Source organism: Lissotriton helveticus, chromosome 11 (genome assembly GCF_964261635.1).
Source record: "Lissotriton helveticus chromosome 11, aLisHel1.1, whole genome shotgun sequence".
NCBI classification, from domain to species: domain Eukaryota; kingdom Metazoa; phylum Chordata; class Amphibia; order Caudata; family Salamandridae; genus Lissotriton; species Lissotriton helveticus.
The window spans coordinates 892,418,636-892,442,152 of record NC_136072.1 but is presented as its reverse complement, the minus strand read 5'-3'; positions in this window follow the sequence as shown (position 1 = coordinate 892,442,152).

Sequence of the window (23,517 nt, the reverse complement as noted above, 5' to 3'; positions counted from 1 at the left end):
GGAGACTTGCTTCAAGTTTAAAATGTCATTATATATATATCGAATATAAGATTATCCATCCCTTCCAGTAATAACCATTCGGCACTCCAAGGTAGTTCTTTAAGACACTCAGTCTTAATTTATTATTGACAAAGTTTCAAACATCAACGCATTTCAGCAGTCTCATGCTGCCTTGTTCACGATGTCAAAGCGCCATTTTTTCCACATTAAAATACACATTCAGCAGTGAGTGACACTAACAAAGAACACAACAAAATGCATGAGAGGCTCTACCTCTCGCAAACTGGCGGCCATATTTTAACGTATATTTCTTCACCAGAGAGCATATTGGTTTCCTCTGTTCACTTCCAATACTCTAATTTAATTGTTTTTAAAACCAAAACTTTGGGGTTTTAATTCATGTAGCACTACAAATATTTTTAAAATTTACGATAATTCACCGATGTAGCTAACGTATATTTCGCGGGCATATTAATACCTCACCTTTTCTGTTGCACAACATCAGTGAAATAAAACACATTTAAATTTTAAGCAATGCATTTTACAAATTTAAAGTGCAAAGTGCATGGAGATATTGGAAATTTTAACTTGAACACATCATCGTCGCAAGTGCCTGTTTGTATTAGATACCATTTCTTGGCAAATTATATATATATATATTCACTGAAAAAAACATAGGTTATAGACCATATATAGTTAGGAATTAGCATTTACAAAACCTTGAAAATTCACTGAAAAAACCATAGGTTATAGACCATATATAGTTAGGAATTAGCATTTAGAAAACCTTATTTTACTCACACAAAACCATTGAAATTCCATATATAGTTAGTTGCACTAACTATATATCGCGCACCCGCAATCCATTGCTGATGATGTCATATATTACATCATTCATGACATGGTCAGTGACATCACTGATGACATCACTGATGACATCATCTAGTGTCTGTGTGTTTTTGTAAAGTTTAAATACGTTTTACATATTGAAGAATGACTTGATGGATGGAAGACTGAGTGTGTGTGTGGCTGGCTGGGAGGTGTGTGACGCTGTGCATATCAATGTGTACTTGTATCAGTGATTGTATAAGAGAGTAAGTATGTGTTAGTATATGTGTGAAAAGTATGGTGTTCTGTGTTTAACTATAGATGAGGAAATCGAAGTGTGATTGATTCTTCACAGGACTGACTAGGTGTATGAGTGCATATGATAGTGTTCTAATAATAACTAACTGTATGTATGAGTAATTGTATGGGTGAATGAGTGAATGTGTGTGTAGACGTACGAATCAGTGAGTGCGTATGTAGTAACTGGTATTGGTGTGTCATGATGTCATCAGTGATGTCATTTGAGATGTCATCAGTGATGTCATTTCAGATGTCATTAGTGATGTCATCAGTGATGTCACTGAAGTATGGTGTTCTGTGTTTAACTGTATAGATGAAGAAATGGAAGTGTGATTGATTCTTTACAGGACTGACTTGGTGTGTGAGTAACTCCATGGATGAGTGGCAGTGTGTGACTGTCTGCATAGGTGTATGAGTGCATATGATAGTGTTGTAATAATGAGTGACTGTATGTATGAGTGATTGTATGGGTGAATGAGTGAATGTGTGTGTAGACGTAGGAATCAGTGAGTGCGTATGTAGTAACTGGTATTGGTGTGTCATGATGTCATCAGTGATGTCATTTGAGATGTCATCAGTGATGTCATCAGTGATGTCATTTGAGATGTCATCAGTGATGTCATCAGTGATGTCACTGACCATGTCATGAATGATGTAATATGTGACATCATCAGCAGTGGATTGCGGGTGCGCGATATATAGTTAGTGCAACTAACTATATATAGAATTTCAATGGTTTTGTGCGAGTAAAATAAGGTTTTCTAAATGCTAATTCCTAACTATATATGGTCTATAACCTATGGTTTTTTCAGTGAATTTAATTGGTTTTTTAACAGCTAATATCTGTAGCTGTAAAATGTATTCTTCTTTAAATCCAAAAATATATTTTATATGTTTATTAATAAAAAAAAATTTAAATATTTTTTTTTCTTCGTTCCCGCTTCGCGAATCGGGAAGCTTCCCGTTAGCTGACCTTGATGCCGCGAAATAGACCGCGAGCCGGTAAACGTTTCTTTACCGCAACTGCCGCGTTAGAAAACAACATCGTGACGCCTCCCGTCCGCATGACGTTTCGCGTTGTCGCGTGATACGTCATATGACGTGCTACGTTAGCGAACTGGTACGCTTACCGAGTCGCAAAGCACAGGTTTCTGGAAGCAAACCTGGAGGCCCTGCAAAGCGCTTAACGTAAACACAGCAGGTCATGTGACTTGGTAATAACACTTTTCATTGGTTCATTTCGCTTTTGGTTTCCTAATGATGTAAGACTAGGTCATATAATCTAAAATGAACACTTTTCATTGGTTGAGAACTATTGTTTTTCCCAAATGATGAAAACCCCTCCTTCTTTCCTCACTCTGACTTTCATCTTTGTGAGAGAAAGACCCTTTGTTACCAGTGAGCAATGCCTTCTTTAGTAGCTTCAGCTGGTGCTTCCCCACCACCTCCACCACATCCAAGGAAGAGTGGACCACCTGCTCAAGTTATAATTCAGCAAGAAGAGGAATAAGAAGAACAGGACGACGAGCACGAAGAGAGGCACTTTTTGCCTGAGGAGCCCAGGACGTCTCACCGGAAAGAAAACTTCATTTGGCAATTTTTTAAAATTCCCAAAGGTCAGAAAAAAGTAAATGCAAGATACGTAACTTGCCTTATATGTCAAGATAGACTGTCCAGAGGGACCGACAAAAAATACAGTTTCGGAAACTACACAATGCATCGCCATATGACTAGGTGGCATCCTAACAACTACAGTGCTGCACAGTTTCGTAACGACCTAGATAATCTCCCTATTATGGCCAGAAGATCTGTTGTACCGGAAGTAACGGGACCAGAGGGCAGGGAGATGGTGCCAAATATTCAAACGAGATTTCATGAAGTAAAACACGTCTGCGTACATTGCAATGGATTCATTTGCTACGGAGAAAGAAGCATCACTCTGATCAACAGAGCTATGGACTATCATATGCAAGTTTGTACGAAACGCCCCAAATAATAAATACTTTTTTTTTGTTTTGTTGCTCCTGTTGAGCCCTTTACAATGAATCGTTTTCATTGCCCCCTGCAAGAAAAACCCAAAAAAATATAAAACTGTTCAGAAAAATTCAAAAAAAGTAAAAAAATGTTCAGAAAAATAATAAAAAATATATAAAACAACAAAAACAATAAAAAAAAAAGTTCTTTTCAGAACTACCTCCCCGTTATTAAAAAATTGGTACAATATTTGGAACTGTGCCAACCTCTATTTCTCGTAGTTCGCTTCCCAGTTCGCTCGCCGGTACGCGAACCGGAAGTGAACCAAAAAAAAACAAAAAAAAAAAAAAACAGTAAGTATAAGGGAAGGAAACAGACACTTATGTTAAAAGAAAGACAGCTATAGGGGAGTAAACTAGAGATACTATTACCCGTAATCCACTGCTGATGATGTCACATATTACATCATTCATGACATGCTCAGTGACATCATCAGCAGAGGATTGCGGGTTTTTTGGCAACGTGCCTTATCCACGGTTTAATAACGCTGCCTTTTGCTTTATATAAGTTTTCAAATTGTATGAAATATATACCAATAGGTCGTTATGAACCTTTAGGTAGTGCTTTTCTTCATGAGGTCTGGTCGCTTCCATACACATACAGATGTTTCAAAGATGATCAAGAAGTTTATCTGAATGGAGAGGAATGCACTGAGACGCCAGATCATTCACTAATGTGTAGGCACATACAGTTACACGGTTCATGCAACAAACACCGACCAAATATGGCTTGCGTGTTGCAAGGCACGCCAGTTCCTGCTATCATCCCCACGTTCAAGTTGTTGGAAAATGGTAGTTATTTGATGCTCAATAATGAAGATTGTTCTGGGTTAATTAAAAGTATTCCTTTTATCGTAACAGTAAGTGAACGGGTTATTTGCTGCAGAAATGTTCTATTTCCTCCCACACATGAACATAGGGAGTTTTCAATCTGGCCACAAATACCAACCTTGGGAGCACATTTCAACGGCATGGCAAGAATAAGAGCTCTTTTGTCTCAGAGAGAGGTGGCCTTGAGTTCGGCCCGTGAAACTTTCGTGCTTCACATAGCGAACACCCGTACAGAGGTGCAGACCCTTTTAAATACTGATTCGCCTTTGCATTTCAGCGACATGGTTCGGACTATCTTTGACGCGTCCTCCACAAAGGCCCTGGCGCACTTTTTTAAAGTTGTTACCAGTGGTCTCGTGACTTCATTTGAGAAAATCTTTGGAGTCATCCCTGCTTTCTTTCATTCTATTTTTTCCACTCTGCTTCGTGGATTCCCATTTTTACTTGCATTACCAGCGGACGCTCTTGTGCTTTTTTACATTTTTAAATATGGATGTCCCTCCTGTGCAAGCTCCCGCCCTGCAGCTGCTGACACTGTTCCGCAATCGCATGCTAGAATATTATGGCACAATGCCGTTGGCGAGATTAAGCACGGCATATGGATTATCTTTTCGATTCTCCTACTTCACCTGTGTCCAGCCTGTATTTCACTGCCTGACCTGTGATTTCGATTGGGCCATTGATTTGTGTCTCTGCGGACCGGTTTCTCCTGACGTCGACTTTAATCAGCTGATGACTCCTATCATTACTCACGAGTTGGTTTGTCCTGGCGAAAGGATTATGGCTGTGGCATTGATGCATGGACTAATTGGTCCCTGGAATTTACTGGCGGCAACACAGTCTTTCTTGGAACAGAGCTTTCTTGAAAACCCACCGAGCTGTCCTCTGATGGTGATAGAGGATCCGGTGCTGGGAGAGCACGTATGTTCTTTTCCGCTTTTAAATTGGATGGCTGAACTCTTTTCGGATGAAGACGGTGACTTCCTATTGGAGGCTGTTGCAGCTTATTTTACATACACAGTTATGTCATAGACCTTTTTCATGTTTGATATGCTGAGTACTAGCATTTCATTGACAATTCATTGACTTATTTGTCAAGTTTTTATTATTTAGCTTGCCTATTGGCTTAAGACTCGATAAAGTACTTGGCTGTTTTATTTTTCTTTAGCATTAAATTTTCCTAGTTTTTAATGTTTTACCTTGCGGACCGTCCACATATAAAGTTGCAATCTGCTCTCATGAGATGGCACTTCTATTATCTTATTCAGTTCGTTTACGGATCATGGGGAGGTGTCATCTAGGTCCTGGATATCTTTACACCGTGTTAAGTTAGCATGGGCTCATTACCGGTTTAAACGCCATTTTTCCTTTTTTGCAACTTCTGCACACGACACTTAGTTGTTGCTTTAGCTTTCAACCTAGTAGTTCATCATGGTTTACATGAGAATAATATGTTATTGCTCTACTATCTGCTTTGCTTGTTAAACTATATCTGTACAGCGAGTGCTGAAGTTTCAAGAACAACACGATACAGAATTGTTATGAGGTCTGATCTCCACGACTTCATACTCATAACATAAGTGCAGCTTCTGCCAATTCTGGGCATGAGGCGGGTTTTATATTGCTTTGCCGAACACACATACACAACAGTTAATGCGGTTCACATGAAGAGAGAGCTGGTGTATGCTGATGTGATTCCTTCAAATCTAAGACACTAAAGTATGGGCACGCCCTAAACCAACACAAACAGACCTTCTTAGCAAATAATATAATATGTGTATTAGGGAGGGTGAGATATAAGCAGCCGGGGCCGTGGAGGGAGTTACGGTGGGGCAGGGAGGCGGGGAGGGGGAGGGGCAGGGTGGAGCCCTCTCCACCCTGCCCCTCCCCCTCCCCGCCTCCCTGCCCCACCGTAACTCCCTCCACGGCCCGTGGCTGCTTATAAGTGTTGCTAACTCTTATTCATTTACAGCATGTTAACATACTGTCACCATTCGCTTTTTATGTACTAGTAACTATGCTGGTAATTTTGCTACTGATAATATGTGTACTTGTATTATCTAAGATACTACGCCTGAGAAGACGGCATTAGTAAATAAACATTTCAAATACACATGTGTTCTTCTTAACTCCATGTTCTGGTTTCTAAGAAATATATAACGACCGACTGTTCATGAGTTCCACGTATCCTGAGGTACTATAAGTTCATATTCTGGATTGTGTAAACATTGAGAGTTTGTTATATCCAATGTGACACTGTACCTAGCTTGCTAAGGGGTTTTTGATTACTAAGGTGAGTTTTGGGACACCCTAATTCGCCGAGGTTCCAATCCTCTGTCCACAGTTCTGTGTGAGAACAGAAACCCTGCGACAGGGGCACCCCCGACCCTTGCTGGAGCTTCATCACACTTGCGATACAACTCCAGCAATGCGCCACCTTTACGGCACAGATACATCACGCATCTGTGCTGTTTTTGCCCCAGGATGCGCCGCATTGTAAATGCAGCACACCATAGGTGACGGAACAGCGGCACAGAATGACTAACACATCCCTGGTGATGCGCCAGTCATCATAAATCTATCCCTATGCTTCTTATCTTGTTAGAGATGAACCGCCATATGTATCATCAAAGTTTTTTGCATTTCCTAAATAGCGAACTTTAAGGAATAAATAGCGATTCTTTACCATTCCTAGTTTGCGATGAGCTATTTGCTAATTACAAATTACCCATTCATTTCCTTCATTTCCATAGGGCGGTTGGACTCACTTTTAGCTCGAACGGCTGAATGGATTTCCACGAAACTTGGCAAAATTGTAGGGACTGGTAGCCCGATGTGCCTTTGCTATGTCTCAAGATATATGCTCCAGTGGTTTTTACGAAAATTAACTTTGAAAAATATATATTGGGCTACATTGGCCTATATATATGTTGGAGCCCAAATGTAGCCCAATGTAGCCCAATGAAGCCCAATGAAGCCCAATGTAGCCCAATGTAGCCCAATGTAGCCCAAAGATGGCCGCCAGAGACAAAAAAAAACAAATGTAGCCCAAATATCAGCCAGATGTAGCCCAACTATAGCCCAGTGACAGAATGACCAATCAGCTTCACCAACCTCCGTTACGCGAAGCGGAGCGCTGTTACAGATATATATCTTTTTTTGAACGTTAATTTCTCAAAATCCACTGGAGCACATATATTGAGACCTAGCAAAGGCACATCGGGCTACCAGTCCCTAATATTTTACCAAGTTTCGTGCAAATCCATTCAGCCGTTCGATTATTATTATTATTATTTTTTTTGCCCCGCGGGGCCCTTTTAAAACCTCCACATCAAACCTAGGGGGTCAGCGAGGATCTACTATGCCCCCTTATGGTCATTTGCCCCTTCGCTTTGGCCTCCTCTTGTCTCTCGATCCTACCGAGAGACAAGATGGCGGCCGCTACGGACTGTTTGGAATGTTTACAGACGCCGGAGAACCAATCAGCTTCGCTTCACAAAGCTCCGTTGCGCGAAAAGTACGCGTACTGGAGCGCTGCCCGGTCCGCTGTTACAGATATATATCTTTTTTTAAACGTTAATTTCTCAAAATCCACTGTAGCACATATATTGAGACCTACAAAAGGCACATCGGGCTACCAGTCCCTACAATTTTGCCAAGTTTCGTGCAAATCCATTCAGCCGTTCGGGCTAAAAGTGAGGCCAACCGCCCTATGGAAAACTCAATGTTAAAAACACTTTTGGGACCCCCCTTTTTTCTCGACCCCCCCTGGACGAACCCCCCCCAATTTTCAGGGGCTGCTCAGAAACAAAATGTGCCATTTTCCTGAATATTTCAGCCAATTCCGTCCACAAACGCCAAAGTTATTAGACATAGAATTTTCAAAAATCCCATAGAGAAAAAATCCTAACTATATATACCTACTGGCGACCGCCAGTAGGTAATATATATATATATATATATATATATATGAATAATAGATTTGAAAAGGCCTTATCAAAGTAATTAATGAAGCTGTTGGAGCCTATTGCTATTTGTTTTTTTATGTGCAGCCTGGACAATGATGTAAGAGGTTCTTTTAATATTTCTATTACTAAAGGGTCAATAGTGGGGAATGTAAAATCAGCTAAATACTCATAGAGTAGACTGTTGTCATTCTCATGAGCGGAGTATAGTGTGGTATAAAATTAATACAATTGACTGATGGTATCCGTTGTCATAATCATATATTGGGCCACACTCTTCCCATCTATGATGGTCTTAATGTCATTTCTATTCTCTAATTTGTTGATTTTTAGCGCCAATAATTTATCATGTTGTTAACCTCATTCACTATATTTCTATATATTCTGATTATTGAGCAGTTTATGTGTAGCGTCTGTCAATAATATCTGTTATGCTATCCCCTCGTTTATTTGAGTTTTCCTTGAACGATCTTATTTGTGTTTCTTTTCAAATAGATAAATCTGATTTTCTAATGTGTTTTTTCTCTCTTTCTTTGTTCAAAATTTTTGGGAGTGTGTGAGAACAATTCACCCCTTATAACTGCCTGGTCTTCATCACTGACCACATTCCTATGCACCTCATTCTCAGTATTTTCGTCAAAGTTCTTTCTTCCTGTTTTCTAGTCAAGCCCTCCCTGTAGAGCAACAGATGCTCTCTCATGAATTTTGCCAACGATTCCGGTGTAGCCATTTGAGTATACGTCCGCATTTCATTGATGAATTAAGGTTTTGGGTATTTATAATTGTAAGTGTCGATATTAAATACAGCTGAAGTGCAGGGGCCAAGACCCCAGCACCAGCTCATTCCCAAATGTGGATGGACAATTGGAGCGGTCAACTCCCCACTCATCTACCATTGCCCACTTCTTGTTTGACTTTCAATTTTGTATATGATCTGTCATCTTTAACAAAAACTGCTTCTGTGCCAATATGCACAGAGAAAAGAGTAGCATTATAGAATGTGGATTACCCAGACAATGCAGCTGCACTTGGGATAACGAGCAATGACACTACCAAAGTACAAGAATAAATAACAAGGAAAACAAATGTATGCAATAGCATAAACCATAGATTATGGTACAGCATTCCAGTAAGTTCCAGGCAGAATCCTACCAAAATGACAACAATCGGGAAAGATGTTTTCTCCAGACTTGCGTGGAATATACAGCAAAGGGGAAGCTTATATTGATACAAATTGAAATTGTGGCCACATGTGCATTGGAAAGCAAAGGAGGGAGACAAGAAAGATAGAAAGGTTGATCAATGGAATCAATATAAAGGCAAGAATACTGGCCTTCTGCTACGCTGGTTACAGAGTGTTAAATTTCACCTACCCCTCAACCAAGGAGGTTTCGAACAAGTCCCTTTTCAGTTCTTGGTTTCATCCAGTCTGGATTTTCTGGGTGGTACCCATCCTGAACAGGAGTTTTTTTTTGTAGGACTTATCTATCGAGTTGCAGGACTGCTCATGCTTCATCTACTGCCCGACAGCATGTGTCTTGTTCTTGTGGTTCAATGAAATGGCAAACCTCATTTGGAAAAGACTTTCTCTTTTCGAAGATAACATTGTGGCTTCTTTCATATATGTGCGCTTGGCCAGAGTGCTTGCAGATGCATCGTGATACTTAAAACATGTTTGTTGTTTGTTTGCTGAAGCTGCCATAATGGTTTGTTTTATACAGAAAAAGTGAACTCTTCTCAGGAGCTAATTTCTTTTTCATTCAAAGAGCAGATTAAACTAAATGGGCTTGCATTATATGACGGTACAGTTGCTGCACACGCGTTCTAAGTCTGAGTTACTTGCTTCCGTATTCATGCATCGGATGTAGATGATATTTCTAAGGCTTCGATTTTATCCCAGAGTAATGTAGATTGTTGTTCTTGCGGCAACATGCGATCTAAGAATTTGTTTTGCACATGTGCCTGTTCTGGGTTGCGCTTGTTACAATTGGAATTTAAACATTTTCAGTGAATGTTCCAAATTTCTTAAGGACCTGTTGAAATCTTGGTGCAGTAAAGAAATATCCTTTTTTTTTTTAACTCTTGCATTTTTATTTAGATTGCGCCCCTTGTTGAAGGAGCTCTCAGACCTGGAGATATTAGAGGAAGGTATTTGGGCTGGATTTGGAGGGATGATTCTTCTTTTATGTCGTTTTTATGTGCGACCAAAATATATTTTAAGGAGGTTTATTTTTGTTTGAGGCCACGGTTGAGACCGATTGTTTGTCAGCAGTGCTATGCGGTTTCTCTTAAAGATTAATATTAAGTATGTATCGGTTTGTGTGTTCAATCACTGGAAACGATCTTCTGTTCTGTCTTTGTTGTTCTATGCTGGGTCATATTTAGTACACGTACATCAGATCCTCAATTTGCAGCCAGAAGAACTGTGTCATCACAGGGCTGGTGTACCTAATCTTTAGTATTCAGCAGGATCAAAATTATGCCAACAGCAGAACCTCTCTGTAGTCTGATATGATTCTGCACTAGCAGCACTCAACAATTCAAGTAATATATTCACCTGGATCAATGAAGATCCTAATTTGGTATCTTTCACCTCCACCATTCGCCTCTCATGGAGGGTATTCAATCAGTCAACCCAATATGCTGTCGCTAATCACAGGTTCATTTAGCCCTTTTTGCCCCAGCTCATAAACTTCCATCTTGAATCAACAGCTCAGTTTAATTATTTGGCCTTGGCCAATTAGATCTCATTTGCACCTCAATAAAACTCACCTGTCTTCTCTGCATCTCCTCCAAGGGGATTCCATGTATTTCACCTGTCCTGTCCTATTTAGTCAGGGAAGTGTGATCTCTCACCTCTGCCACTAATGCTGCTTTCCTCACGCCTCTTACTATTCTAGAGCCAGTTCGCAAGAAACTATGGGTAGCTCTGGTATTTCCTCCCTTTGCTCAAACTAACTTTAACTCCCTTGTTCAGGGTTTGAGGAGCGGGTCCCTGGTCTCGATAAGATGTGCATGGACATTTTTCCCAAGCAATTTTTGCTTAGTCTGTTTTGGATGATGCCATTTTGTGTCATAATGCAGGAGGAGAACGAGATGGCTCACTCCACTCACCTATTCATCAGTGAGTTCTATGTTACAGCATAGGAGACAACATTGATATTGTGAGAGAGAAAGATTCTGGCAAGATAGAGCATGTATGCATTTAAGAGGGTCTGGCTAGAGTGGTGGAGGATGGAGTAGAGTGGGGTGGGGGTAGAGTGGGTGAGGGTGGGATGGCGGGACAGCACAGTGACGTGGAATTGAGTTGGTGAAGTGGCATAGAAAGGTGTGGCATAAAGTGGAGTATAGTTAAGTGGCATTGTGTTGAGTGGTAGATAGTGGCATAGAGTACAGTGGAGTGGCATAGAGTACAGTGGAGTGGCAAGCATTACATAGAGTGGTGTAGAGAGGCTTTGAGTGGAGTCAAATGGCATACTGTGGAGTCAAGTGGCGTACAGTAATACAGTTGTGGGTATAAGTTACTAAAGCATCAGTAGAGACGATAGATAGGGTAGAGGGAACATGATTAATAAGCCATATGCCTGTGCCCAAAGTTGGAAAGCAAATTGCATGTCCTGGAACAATACCAAAAGGCTTAAAAAAGTTTTTAAAAGTGTGTTTCAAAAAGATGAGGAGGAACACATGTATTTGGTCCATGCTCCAGGGAGGAGCTAACACAAGACAAGAAGGGAAGCCTGCAGGAGCTAAGCAATCCAATGATTGCAAATTAGTGACAGCAAAACAAACCAATGGTATGCTGTGGGTGGGTTGTAAGCCCACTGAATCTTAAACAATACATCTTGCAGAGTAACGCTTGTGCTGTGTAGGTGAGACCTAAAAAGTAGAGCCAGCTTGTAAAGATCCTCCTCACAGAAGAATTGAGGGAAGCAAACAGTCCTTTTGCTGCATGCTGGGAATGTGCAACTCCCAGACTAGTTTAAGTGATCAAAGTTTTTCTTTTGCTTGAGATTGCATGCATTAGATGCAAAATATTTTATTTTTCTCTTTAAGAAGGGGAAAATGAAAAAACTGTTAGGCAATAAGGCTTGTGTATGACATTTATACTCATAAATGGATTTGAAGATGTATTTTATACGTGTGTTACAACACAAAAGATGGAAATGAAATGCAACCTCTACATAGATGTTTCCTATTAATTTAAAAAGTATTTTAGGATCCCTCACATATCATTGGAAATATTTTATTTAATTTGCTTATACTTCACACACTACAAAACTAAATTGCTTCAAAGTGCAGAGTCAAAGTAAAAAATATAACCTAGTGAGGAAAGGGCTTAAGAAGGCGAGGGGAGGAACAAACACAGGAAGCACAGTTCAGGAGCAATATTTATAGCTCCGGCACATAGTAAAATAGAAAAAGCGGATGCATGTATTACAAAGTGCTTATATTTTATACAACAAAAATATTGGAACAACATGCCTAGACAAATCCAGAAATCCCAGAGTTGGGGATTTGACACAGAAAAACATCGGCTTTCTCAATGTCTATATCTGGTTTTGGAGAAAGTCACTCTTCTGCCTCGAGCGAAGGGTGTGTGAAAGGTATATATTTGAATTTTATCTTACAGGCATTGGGAGCAGAGCCTTCAATGTAGTTGTATGTGAGACAGAGAATCTTGAATGTGATTCGGTCATATTAGGAGCCAGTGTAGGGTTTTGAGATGAGCTGCTGTATGTTCAGTGGCACAGCAAATAATCAAAAGATAAGCAGTCTATTGGCTATAGTAAGGTAGAGAATTGTACAGGCTGTGAAACAGTTTACTATTCTTTCTTGGATTTTAATTAGCCACTGTTGCCCATCCTTCAACTCCATAAAACATACCAAAGTATGCTTGCAAAAAGCTGCCACTTCTTGCTCTTCAATGTAGCAGCCAGGGCATGGCCCATTTGATCAATTAAGGATTACTTTAGTTGGGTAACTGAGGCTCACCAATGTTGCTGCCATGTAGTGTGATTATTACTTGGCACCATTAAGGTGCACTATTGCATGGACCATTCATTATATGCTTATGAGCATTGACACTCGCCATGTCCACCATGAACAGTCCCAAGCCCAGCTCACAAAAGGCGGAGGGTAATGTGTGGGGCTAGCCACTCCACCATGTAAAAAAATCTTAACTACAGAAATGTCAACCAAAAGACCACAAGACATCCCGGCCTTGAGGGGGGGAGAGGAATATTCTTAACGTAGAGCTATTACACCTTGTGGTGAAAGCCAGAGATCCCTGGAAGCCACTTGCTTCCACCAAGACCATAGGGACATGGAATGTGAGGACTATGTACGGGACAGGCAAGACAGCCCAAGTGGGAGCAGAGATTAAAAACATATAACTTTGACCTGCTTGACATCAGGGAGCCCAGATGGACATAGCCTGGACAGAAAAGACTGGTTGCAGGAGGGATGCTGCTGTATTCTGGACACGAAGACGAGAATACCCCCACACACTAAGGGAGTAGCACTGATGCCAGCAACAGCAGCCATCAGAGCTGGATGGGAAGCCCATGGCCCCAGAATCATCACAGCGACCCTCTGCACAAAGAAAAAGAGGATCAAGATGAATGTTATCCAGTGCTATGCATCTACAAATGGCAGCTATGAAGAGTAAAAATAACTGTTTTACAACAGACTCCAGTCTATCCTGGAGAAATGCCTTGAGAGAGACATTACCATTCTGATGGGGGAAGGCAATGCCAAGATTGGAATCGACAACACTGGATACGAGGATGTCATGGGCAACCATGACCTTGTCGACATGTACGAGAATGGTGAAAGGATTGCAGACTTCTGTGCCCTGAAAAGTCTGGTGATAGGTGGTTGTGTGTTCCCACACAAAAGAATACACAAGGCAACATGGGTGTCACCAGACCATTTAACGGAGAATTAGATCAACCATGTTTGCTTTGCCAAGAAGTTCCGGAGGTCCTTGCAGGATGTTAGAGTGATTAGAGCAGCGGACACGGCGTCATGGCCAGGCTAATTCTTCAGCTGACAAAAGCATAGATGGAAATGACAAACCAACACCAGCCATTTAACACCACTCTCCTGAAAGACGCACAGAAATGGAGCGAATACTCAGTCACCCTCAGTAATAAATTTCAAGTCCTGAAAGATCTAGAGCACAACAGAGACCCAGTAGAAAGTCAGTGGGAGAAAATCAAAGAAATAGTGATATCAACCTGCCAGGAGAGAATGGGTCCCAAGAAATACCAGCATTAATGGATCAACACTGAGACTCTCCGCAAAATCGGAGAGAAAGGAAAATAAAGCTTTAGTCAACACCAGCCAAACAAGAGCATAACAAGCTAAAACTCAAGGTGAATACATGAAAACCAACAAGGTAGCAAAAATAAGCTTAAGTGCGGACAAGAGAAGATTAATCAATTGACACAGAAGCCCAGGAAGCAGCATACAATGGAAACTTGAAGGAACTCTATAACCTAACAAGGAAACTCTCTGGCCGATACAACAAGCCAGAAAGACAATCATAGCAAAAGAAGGCCAGCAACGAAGATGGGTGGAGCACTTTGAAGAACTGCTGAACTAGCCTGTGCTGCAGTCTCCACCAGCCATTCAGCCATTCAGCCAAATCAAATGCAGCAGATGAACCAAGGAAGAAATACAGCAAGCCATCAAACATCTGAGAAATAGGAAGGCAGCAGGACCGGACAACATTCCTGCAGAGGCACTGAGGGCAGACATTGTAACATCAGTAAACATGCTTTACCCAGATTTAGAAGGATCTGGATAGAGGAAAAGGTGCCCACAGACTGGAAAGAGGGATATCTAATCAAAATCCTAAGAATGGTTACCAGAGTAACTGTGCCAACTACAGAGGGATAGCTCTTCTATCAACCCCAGACACAGTGTTCAACAGAGTCATCCTGAACAGAAAGAAGGAACAAGCTGACGCTCAGATGTGAGACCAAAAAGCTGGCTTCCATAAAGATAGAGCCTGCACAGACCATATTGCAACACTGAGCATCATTGAGGATTGAAAATATATATATATTTATGCTTATTCACACAGTGCAAAGTCAACTCACAAAACACTGCAGGTAGAGGAAATCATGATATTTAGTTCATCATCAGAGTAGATCTCCCCACAGTTACATTCATCAATGCCTCTCCCACTTGTTTCAGTATCCATTTATTCCTGACTGTATGTTGAGTTCTCATTTTGCGCTGCTAGCAGGTAAGCTGTAACAGGGACCCATATATCTTTAGGTTGTCAGCAGTTCTTCCGCACATATATTTAATTGATCTCTACAGTACGCAACATCCTTCAACGATTGTTCCACCTTGGGAGCTGCCTTCCTTCCCCAGTGTATAGCCTTGTGTCTCTAGGCCAGCAGTGTAATGAAGTTCACTAACGTACGATTTACTGGCTATATTGTGTCATACAGTCCCAGCAGCCAGAGCTGTGGGGTGCAGTCTACCTATCTTTAAACCATTTCCGACACTACCTGCATTACTTGTGTACTTGTCCATTATAGGTGCAGAAACCCCGTTTCCATTGCTCCGCATCTAGAGTCCAGACGGACACCTTTTTTTATTTAACTTCAATGGTGTATGATAGAGTTGGAGTAAGTATATAAAATGTATGATTCTAAGATTGCAGTTTGCCGTGAGTGCACAGCAGGCCTCCCAATTCTCTCGTGATAGGGGTGAGTCCAGCACTTCATTCCACCTGCTCAGAGTCGCCCCCAGATTATCTTCTACTACTCTCTGTGGAGGCATTTTAAAGTCGAGTCACGAGGTGCTTACGTGAGCAGTTAGTTATCATCAACTGCAATGCTGTCAGTGTGTCCGGCAACTGGGGGCAGAGTGATCTTAGCACTGCTCTGATCCTGATGTATGTAAACTCCTCCAGAGGTGTCTGTGCAGCACCAAAGTCTTCTAGTGTCAGAAATTTCCCATCCCAGTAAAGGTCTCCTAATGTGTTCATCCCTGCTTTCGCGAATATATCAAGTGATTTCGGTTCTCGGGCCACTGATATATCCGGATGGGATGGAACCAGCAGCGCCAGAGCATACATTGGTGACTTATTTGCCCTGCTACATTATGCACGCCATATTTTCGATGTGTTGCGTATTGTATGGACTCTAGTCTGGTAACCTCTGGTTGCTCATGTAATAACACTGCTGTAAGGGGTATTGGATGTGCATCATCACTTTCTACTGCCAAGTGTGCAGGTATCATGTAGGAAAATACCAGTGGTGTGCAAATTGTGCTAGTACAAATACATATCTCGGGCCCCAAAACTCCCCCGTTCATACCGCTTTGTCAAGGTAGCTCAGTGCACATAGGTGGTTTGCCCGCCCACACCAACTGTATCATGTGCGTTTTTATTGTCTTGAAGAATTCAGATGTCAATGCTATAGGAATGTTGACAAACATGTACAGGAACTTGGGCAATACAAACAGCTTTTGGACCACTATCCTATCAGCCAGTGATAGTCAATCAAATCCATCTGCTCACCTGTTTACGTTCATGATTGCCCTCCCATAATTCAGATGTATCACCATCTTGAGGTCCCTATGTACCCACACCCAAGGTATTTGACTGGCTCCAGGCTTCCCTCCAAGGGATATTCTAGGACATGAGGTTCTGCAAGTTGTGTAAGTGGAAACATCAGTTACTTATTCCAATTGATGTTCAACCCGGCATACGTATACGTGTATCAGCGGTGCCAGTTGCTTTTCCGGATCATGCACATATAGGACCATGTCATCCGCATAGAGTGATATGGCCAATGGGCGTTGGTGGAACCGTAGGACCGTATCTGCATGCCTTTGTCCCACCACACATGCCAGCGGTTCTAACACGAGCGCAAATAAAATGGGCTAGAGAGGGCATCTCTGTCTCACGCCCCTGTGTAAGCCAATTGGGTTGCAGACAATATCGTCAATACATATTCGTGCAACCAGATTGTTATAAATCAGGCAGATCCACCACAGGAACACCAATAGCATCCCCATGCAGTGCAGCACTGTGAACATATATTCCCATTGTATTGAGCAAAAGCTTATGTGGCAACCAGCAGTACCGCCGCAAGCTCTGGGTCCAGTTGATGTAAGATGGCAAACAGTGTCCGGAAATTATAGGTCGTTGACCGGGGTGGGGCACAAATCCAGACTGGTCAGGGGGGACGAGAATGTGCAGAAGTGGCTGCAGGTGTGCCACCAGTAATTTTGTGTCCACGTTTATTAAGGGCAGAGGTCTGTAGGATTCGCACCTCTTCGGAATCTTATCCGGTTTTTGCAGCGCGATCATTAGAACTTTACGGAGTCAGTGGCAACATTTGTTTTCCATATGCTTCAGTGCTCATTGCAAGACCGTGCGGTATTAAGGCACTTGCATACGTTTTATAAAATTTACTGGGGAGGCCATCCTCACCGGATGCTTTCCTATTTGGGAGTGCGTATAGCGTCTGTCACTTCTTTAGTTGTTATTGGCTGTACCAGAAACTCTCTCTGTCTGGGTGAGAGCCAAGCCAGTGCTGTATCCTCAAGATATTTAGCAGTGTCCTCTGCTCATGCTACCCATATAGCTGCCCATAAAAGTCCACGAATTGGGACAGGGTGGCTTGAGTGTCATAACATCTGTCCCCCGTGTAAACTATTTCCACAAAATGTGTTTGTGTTCTGGACTTAGCTAGTTTTCAAGGTATAGAGCATCCCAGCATCCCTCCCTCCTCCTACAATCGTGCTCTCCATCGTCTAGACATATGCAGCACCTCTTGCTAAGCTATGCTGGCATATTCCGTGTAGAATTTTCTCATGCAGCTAATACCTTACGGTCTGGATTCCATGCATATCTCTGTTCCAGGGTTTTCAATGTGCCTTCTATACTTACCAGCCACGTGCACAGGGATAGCAAGACCCGTCTGTACTCCAATGCACTCTCCCCGTATAGTAGCTTTAAATGCCTCTCTTAATGTTTCAGACTCCACCACAGAGCACTCATTTTCGTGAAAGTATCTTTCAATCGCCTCTCCTATGATTTCTTTGAACACTGGGGCTAGCAAGGACGAGGCCTGCAGCCGCCACTGGTGCAGTGGGCACCTGTATGTGGGAATTCGAAGTCCCAGTAGAACTGGGACATGATCCAACAATGTTCTAGCCATATGTGTCACCTCCACTGTCCATGCGCACACTTCCTGTGAAACTAACCAATAGTTGAGACAGGACCATGTGTTGTGTGCTGCTGATCTGTATGTCTGTTTATTAGTGCTTGGGCTATGTACCCTCCACACATCCACCACCCTGTTAGCTGTTCGCGCGCATTACCTGCGTTGCCTGCTTTCCCCCGCCAGTCTGTGGTGGCAGCCCTGTTCAGCTAAGGTTTGATATACAAGTTGAAATCTCCTACCCACAGTAGCACCTCCACATGCAGGGTGTTTAGTCCTTCCCAAATCTTAGTATAAAATTCAGGCTCGTCGACACTGGGGCCATAGGTATTTTAATTGTTACTCTAGTGACTCCCAGGCATCCCTGAATTATAATGTATCTCCCTTGATCATCAGTTTGAGTGTGAAAGGGGTGCCCCTCTTTATAAGCAAAAGCACTCCCCTGGAGTATGAGTAGGACGAGGCTTTCCTCTCAGCTGCCTATCTAGCCCAAATTTTGAGCTCTGTATACTGTGCTAAATGAATCTCCTGCAGCAGTGTTATTTGTATCTTGTTACTATCTAGATATGCCAGAACTTTTCTTATTTTGTGTGGGTTGTTAAAGCCTCGCACATTCCAAGTTAATAGCGTAAACTGGCCCGTTTGTTGGGTCTCCATGTTTGGTTTTGCTTCTGTATTCTGTGAGTGTGTGTATAGGCTACAGGTGCAGGTGATGTATTTTGGTGTATAACCGTGACACACTGTCCCGGCAGCAAACAACAACATATCCTTCCCCTTCAGCACCCCAAACATGCCAAAGCCATCCCAATTTACCCTCAACAAAGCAACAATTTCTCATTAAACTATGGGGTGCACCCTCTAAGGGTTGCTAGAGGCCATGGTCCCCCCCAGATGGTTGGAGGTGGTCGAATTTCAGCGTTCATACGGCATTATATTTTGATCATCATCTATAGGGCGGTCTATGGTTCACTGTTGCATGTTCTCTTTACGTTCTTCACCCTGTAAAAAGGATATTGTATGCCTCCATTTGAGCAGTTCTGTCTTTTCAATGGTTGAGTGCTTGATTCCATCCACTGCCATAAAGCACATGTTCTTTTTTGCAGAAGCGGTCCTCTCTGTCCAGGTTCGGTGCCCAGCCGGTTTTCCCACTCCTGTTCTTGACCTTTGTTCAGCGCATACTCTTGTCCTTTGATTCCGCTTGTTTTCCCTTCAGTGTCTGGCCCTTTCTGTGTGTTGTGATTACCAGATTGCGTTTTGATATACTCCATCGCCACTTTGGGGTGGTGAAAATCCTTCGTTTTTCCCCCATATCTATGCGCAGTTGCGCCGGGTACAACATAGTGCTGGATTTTTTTTTCTGCCTGTAGTTTCTTCTTTAGTGCCATGAACTCTTTACGTGCTGCCTGAACTGTTTCTGGGAAGTCTGGGAAGAAGGCAACACTATTACTTTGATATTGCATAGTTTGTTTCTCTCTTGCCATACTCAAGACAGCATCACGGTCTGGGTAGTTTAGCAATATGGCCATGATGGGGTGCGGCAGGGAGGGCGTGTCATTAGTGTTCTGTGCACCCGTTCAACAATCATGATTGTAGACAGCTGCTCCACCCTGAGGATTTCTCGCTTCATGTTCTCTACATATTGTTCCATCCTACCGGTGTTAGTTGTTTCTGGTATTCCAGTGATGCGCAGATTATTTCTGCGTGATCGCGCCTCTAAATCTTCATTCATGGCCTGCATTACAGCAAGCACTTTTTGTATGTTCAGATGTTTTATCAACTCAATTTGAAGGCAGTCTTCTGCCATTGATAGGAGCTGCTCTACCTCCCCAAGCCAGGCACCCTGCTTATCCAGCTTAGCTACCATATTGACCATTCGCATATTTAATGCATCAATTTTCCCATCAAGTGATTGCAGACTTTGTTGCATTGCCAGTAGCATAGTTTCTATTGCCGTGGCTCTCTGAGAAGAGGGAGGGGGGGGGGGTTCCTGCTCAGAGTCTGACAACAAGTGTTGATGTGTTCTGGTGGGCCGTTTTGCCTCAAACGGGAGCCGCGATTGTGGTTTTTCTGTTTTTCCCATTGTCCTTCGTCTGCGGGGTGTAGACGATTCCGTTAGTTTGCCCCCTGGGTCCTGTCTGCATGCCATGTGCGAGCTTCAGTATGCCAGCACGCCAGGCTACCCCATAGTACAGCAAGCAGTCAGTGTAAGCAAATATTGCTGTATGGCACAGTCCGGCCCACCATCAGTTTCCCATACTGTATCTCCTCCTAGGGATTCAGCTGGGGTGCCTAGCGGCATTCTATATCTTCTCGGGTTAGTTAGTTGTGCCTAGGCTCTTTATTTTGCAGCGGGGGGGGGAAGAGTTGTCCCATGCCTCTATTTATCCTGGGTGTCGCTCTCTTGTATGTAGCTGCTGATGTGTATATTCAGGGTTTTAGTTTCCTACTTCAACCGTTTTTACTTGTGGGTATCCCAGTTTCCACGCTGTATTCAGTCTATTGCCCTTGTGTTTCTATTCTTACCCGCTTCACCAGTCAGAAGCACTGAATCGTCACGCAGGGTATAATTTATGTTCCTGTCTCAGAGCCTCAGTTCACATGCAGCTTGGCAGGTAAGTCACTCCACCGTGGGGGCTGGGCAGTTTTCCCTCCTCTTTCCTTCTGTTATGTCCGCTCTATATTTGCCCTGATTCTTTCCACTCGTGCCACCGCACCATTCCTGAGGCTGCTGTCTTCGTTTACCTGCCGCGCTGTGGATCACTCACCTCCTTATTGCTGGCTCAAGTCCCCCATTGTCTAGGATGCGCTAATCTCTGCCCGATGCACTATCCCGAGGCCCAGCAGCTCTGTGTCCCCTTCACAGCAGCGTCACCTCATTCACATGCTGGGCGGTATCACTCCTAAAGTCCTGTCGTTTTCTTCAGACAAGGCGCTGTCCTCCTGACTCACTGCCTCTTAGAAGTTCTTTTTCAGTTCTGGAGTTCTTGCGCTGCCGGGATGCCAGCTACACGGAACCCTACCGTTTAGTGTGAGCTCCGCAGGTTGGTCGCCGCCATTTTGTCTGAGATTCAACCTGATCGTGGCAGTTAGCTGAGCCGACCTTCACTGCTAGTTGACGTTGATCCACCGTGTAATTTTCCCTGTCGCAGCTCCTGCTGCGATCATGAGCCAAACGCCTTGCTGGATTGTCCTGTATTGCAGTTCTGTCGCAAGATAATTTAAGGATTTAAGAGCTGGGCCGGCAGAGCTGCATTAGTGTACAGCCATCTTGTCATGGGCTCTCTAGCGCCCCACAGTGCATCATTGAGCATTTGATGGAATAGAACTCCCCCATCTAAGTCAACTTCAACTGGAATAGGCATTCGATAGGGTGGACAAAGAAACCCTTTGGAAACTACACTGCCACTATAGTGTGCCAGATAAATTTGTAGGAAGCATCAGGAACTCTTATGAGGGAATGACTTGGAAGATAGTCTTTGGAGGACAACTCACAGAAGCCTTCCAATTGAAGACCGGAGTACGCCAGGCTTGTTTGTTCTCACCTTGTGTCTTCCTGCAGGCCACAGGCTGGATTATGAAGACATCTCCAGCAAGGCGAAGAAATGGGATCCAGTGGACGCTTTGAACACATCACGACAACCTGGACTTTGCAGACAACCTGGCACTACCCTCCCTTGCCCAAGTGCAGATGCAAGAAAAAACTGACAATGTGGCAACCAAATCAGCACAACTTGGCCGTAACATCCACTGGGGGGAAAAACAAGATCCAGAAGGCTAAGATAGCCAGCACAATTGCAGTCACTCCTGCAAGTGATGCACTAGAAGAGGTTGAGGCCTACAAGTACCTGGGCAAGGCAGCACGGACACCGATGACAAGGCAAGAATCAGCATAGCAAGAGCTAGGTTCATTCAGCTAAAGAAGATCTGGAGCTCCAAGGACCCAACACTGCAAACAAAGATCAGGCTTTTTAACATCAAAGTAAAATCAGTCCTTCTGTATGGAGCAGAAACTTGAAGGACAACAGGGACCACCACCAAGAAAGACCAGACCTTCATCAACTATCTGCTGGCCAAACACCATCATCAACAACAACCTATCGTAGCTGACTTTCCAACTCCCTGCTCATGAAGCACTCTTGAAAGTACGCTAGTCCTGGATAAATAACACCCTCTGAAAGCATGCATCAAACACCAACAGGCAAGGCCTATCCAGGAACCCTCAATGGAAAAAGGAAAAGAGGAATTACAAGGAACACCTGGTGCCGAGGCGGACTACAAGGAGATGGGTTACACCTGGAGTCAGACTGAAAGAAAAGCCCAGGACAGAGATGGCTAGAGAGTACTGGATGATGGCCTATACCCAAATATGTTAGTAGGCATTAGCAAGTATGTCCTACCTCTATTAAGCCCGGTAGGCAAAATCAATGTTCTTTACTGCTTGGTGTCAACACTGATATTCTGTAATGCCAACTACTACAGCCTATAGCGTCCAAGTATTAATGTGTTCAGCAGCTTAATACTCAGTTGCAGTAGGCAGTAATGTGTATCATTACGGTCATACAAATTTGATCACAAATGCGAAGGAAGAAAAATGCCAGGGGCTTTAAGGTGCATTTCTGACCAGGGTCCATTAGCGCTACAGGATTAGGATTTAAAATCACCAAAATACATTTAGGTAAGGTTGACTAAAGTAAAAGGCCTCAAATTTCTGGAAAACAGATAATGTGCTCAGTTAACCTCATTTCCCTCCTCTGCCATCTTAGGTGAAAGGTTTATAAGCATATGGCAATAAGAGAACAAGTATGGATGCTCAGTGTATGAAATGTGTGATTCAATAGGTAGAGTGACAAATGAATGTAACTGATGAATGCACAATTGCCTTTTTATTCTTAATATGTATTGTTGTTTACTCAAAGTATAGGATTTTGACATGATGCTCAGGTCTCCGATTATGTGCCATCCTATGACTTAATTACGCCTCACAGCACTCTTTCTTAGGGAGTCATGTACTCTCTATCATGTTGCTAATTAATGAGAATTATGATGGTTTCCACTGGTTCCATATCAAGGTAGGAGATCAAGTCTTCTCAAGTTTTGGCAATTACACTTAAGAGTTCCTCTCCCGGGTTCAAAACTAAATTGCCCGTTACACGGAGTACTATTGGCTTTTTCAAATCCCTGTATTTGGCACACCAACAGGTAAATGGGTAGGTTTAAAATAGTCTGTAGTTTTTCTAGATCCTGTGGCTCCAACAAGGCTATTCCAAAATAGTTATAGATAATTTCGTTTGAAAGATTTGTATACTATTCCTTGGTGGAATGAAGCACTAATTTCATTAACCTCCAAGCTCAGAGAGGGTAAGTATT